Here is a 3,778-nt window from a genome sequence, read left to right on the forward strand (position 1 = left end):
GGGGGGAGGAAGGGGAGCACTCCTGACGTATTCTCTCCATATCTGATTCTTTCCCTCATTCTTTTGGTAACTTTCCCTCTCTAATCTTGTCTTACCTTCTCTTTCTTATGTCGATACTTTCCTTTTCCTCTCACCTTTTCTTAACACTATTTATCTTTATCCCTCCTTAAACTTCTCTATAGCCAGTTATCCATGAATGTGGAAAGAGATCCAGTGCCACTAAATCCATAAAAGAGTTTGAGGACAGAAATGGAGCCAGGATGGCTTTTTGTATAACTGCAGGATACGATTGGATGATTGGTAGCCATCCGACTAAAAAGGATTTTATTCTTTTTTCCGATGCAGCTTTTAAATTAAATGATTCAAATATAATTTGACTTTGGATCTGTTGTAACATCTGAGATAATCCCAGAGCTTCATTAGATTGCCAGTGTTTAACAATCTGCTGTCTAACAGCTAAAATAATGGTATTTAAAATGTTTATTTGAAAGCCCTTGTTACTAGGGACTTCTAGCCATATTATCTCCTTAGGTGAAAATGTAATAATTGTCTTACATAGTACATTAAACCAGTATTCTAACTTCCGCCATAATTGATTAATCTTTGGACAGTACCAAAACATGTGTAAAGTATCCGCATTAGGTTTCTTGCAGCGGGGACAGACCCCCTCATTAGTCGGATATAATTTCGCCACTCTTAAAGGGGATAAATAATTATTAATAAGCTTTAAATGGGATTCTCTCCAACTCCGTGGAATTTCACATTTTACTTTGTTTAATTTTCCCAGAGTCTATTGCCGGAAAAAAGGGAGTCCAAATTAAAATCAACTTAAGCATAATATCATACATAAGAGATATGGAGGAATTACCTGTCGAAAATTTTTGAAAACATAAATTGAGATCCGACTATGCACTAAATCCACTCCTATCCCATTTTCGGGTGTTAATAAGGTGGCGCACCTGTAGATACGCAAAAAAATTGGATCTAGCTAGATGAAAATGTTGGGCCAGCATTTCGAAAGAGATTATTTGCCTCTCTTGTGAAAGGATCTGACAGACATATTTAAGGTCTTTCTCGGCCCATTCTCTGAACACTGCTTGCTTAATACCTGGCAAAAATTGTGGGTTTCCAGTAATCGGCAAAAATGCCGAAAATGTAAAATCCACTTCAAGTAATGTACAGCACTTCTGCCAGGCCGCCATTACATTTCTAATGGAAATAAGCGCAGATATATTATTTGGTAAAGAGTGTGGAGGGCAATGCAAGATTGCTTTTAAAGAGAGAGGAGAGACCATATAATTCTCAATCTCTAAGGATGAAACCAACTCCTTTTCTACAATCCAGTCCACAGCTGTTTTACTTAAACAAACCCAATTATATAGTTTAAAATTGGGGAAAGCAAGACCACCTGCTTCAAATTTTTGCATGAATCTCTCTAAGGAAATACGCGGTTTCCTGCCGTTCCAGATAAATTTGGAGAAGCAGGAATACAATTTACGCAAATCCTTACTAAGAATAAACAGGGGAAGATTCTGAAGGGGATAAAGTAATTGAGGGAAAATAATTGTCTTAATTAAATTAATGCGGGCTGTAATAGAAAGTTGAAATACCTTCCATAGATCCAAATCCGCTTTGACCTTCTGAAAAAGTGGTAAAAAATTAAGTCGATACCAATTTCTCGGATTTTTGTGCAATATTATGCCTAGATATGTAATTGCTTCGACCTCTTTAAATGGATGTTCTTGCAAACTATTTATCAATTTAATAATCCAAATAAGTTCACTTTTGTTAAAATTGATTTTATAACCCACAAAAGAGCTAAACTCATCTAGACATTGCAATGCAGTTGGTATTGAAAAGGATGAATTCTTTAAAAATAATACTAAATCATCAGCATATAAAAGGGTCCTGAGAGAATAGGAACCCATGTTGATTCCTTCTAATACACTTCGTAACCGAATGGCTAAGGGTTCTAGGGCCAGGTTAAACAAGAGGGGCGATAACGGGCACCCCTGTCTTGTTCCCCGTCCCAAGATGATCTTTTGCGAGAGAACACCATTCACAATAAGAAATGAAATTGGATTTCTATATATTTTTCGAATAAATTGAAAAAATTGATTCTTAAAGCCAAATTCCTCTAATACTTTGAATAGATGGTCCCATGCAATGGCATCAAATGCCTTTTCGGCATCTAACGAGAGGATAGCAAAATCCTCAACAAAGTTATTTTTTTTCTTTTCTTTTAGGTAGTAGAAATAGTCAAGAGAAGTCACTATCCTGCGGATATTTTTCATGGAGGTCCTAGATTTCATAAAGCCCACTTGGTCTATGTGGATAATATTACCCAAGAGTGAAGAGAGTCTATCTGCTAAGATCGCCATCAAAATGTTATAATCTGTGTTCAGCACAGATATAGGCCTATAAGAGGCCGGGTCTTCCGGTTTTTTACCTTTCTTGAGAATTAGCGTAATATTTGCAGCAGAGAAATAAGGAGAGATGGAACTATCCGAGCAGTAATAACTATTAAATAGCTTTTCCAGGGTAGGAATGATTTCCGGCGGAAGTATTCTATAAAATTCTGCCGGGAGACAATCTGGGCCGGGTGCCTTATTCAACCGCATCTTATCTATCATTTCCCTAATTTCCTCTGCTCTGATTGGGGCATTAAGAGACGATAGATCAACTTCTTGAATTTGCGGGAGCTTTATTTTAGACCAAAATCTGTCTTGCTTATAAATATTGCTAACCTGCCTAGAGTATAACTTTTGGTAAAATGAAAACAGCACTCTACTAATCTCCCTTGAGTCCGTATATGAGATATCGTTTTCTTTAATAGCCAGGATATAATTCTTCCTCTTTCTATTTTTGATTAATTTTGCCAAATGTTTCGTAGAGTCCCCGTAAAGACCTCTAAATTGAACATTAATTTTAATCTCTTCATTTTGGGCTCTCTGTTCTAAGAAAACATCTCTCTCTCTTCTAGCCTCCTGGTACTTTTTCCAATTAACCGGGGAGCGATCCTCAGCAAACCTTCCATAGGCGTTTCTAACTCTATTGGATAATTGTATTTCTAGGGCCCGCAATTTCTTTTTGCTACTTATTAAGTAACTCTTTATATTGCCTCTTAGGACCGCCTTGGCTGCTTCCCAAAAGGTCTCGATTCTGTTAAAATAAGAAATATTGTATGTACAGTAATCCCTCCATCTTTGCTTGAGCCAGTTAGCAAATTTAGGGTTGTTCAACAAATATTGTGGAAAAAAGAGTGATTGACTTTTATCTATATGATTAGTTAAGGGGGGCAGGGTAAGATATATTATTGCATGATCGGATATCAATATGTCATCGATTCCAGTAACAACTTGTACAATTGACAGGGATTCAGATATTAAGAAGAGATCAATCCTGGAGAAGGTTCTGTGTGCTCTAGATTCGCAAGTAAAAGTCAGAGAATCGGGATTTTTGATTCTCCAGACATCTACCAATTTAAGCTGAGAACAAAAAGTTCTAAAGTATTTGGCGTTTTTTTTTTATATTCTTTTGCATCTGTATTATTGAATCTATCTAATTCTGGTACTAATGTCATATTAAAATCGCCCGCTAAGATAAGATTCTCACCTATAAAGGGGAAAATCTTACATTTTATCTTTTCCCAGAAATCTCTGCTATTCTTATTTGGGCCATACACATTACACAGCACATAAAAAATCTGGTTAATCTGGATTTGGAGTATCTGGCCTGTGGGTCTTTATCAATATGCAAAATTTTATAATCTAACTCT

The sequence above is a fragment of the Bombina bombina genome, chromosome 6, assembly GCF_027579735.1.
Source record: "Bombina bombina isolate aBomBom1 chromosome 6, aBomBom1.pri, whole genome shotgun sequence".
NCBI classification, from domain to species: Eukaryota; Metazoa; Chordata; class Amphibia; order Anura; family Bombinatoridae; genus Bombina; species Bombina bombina.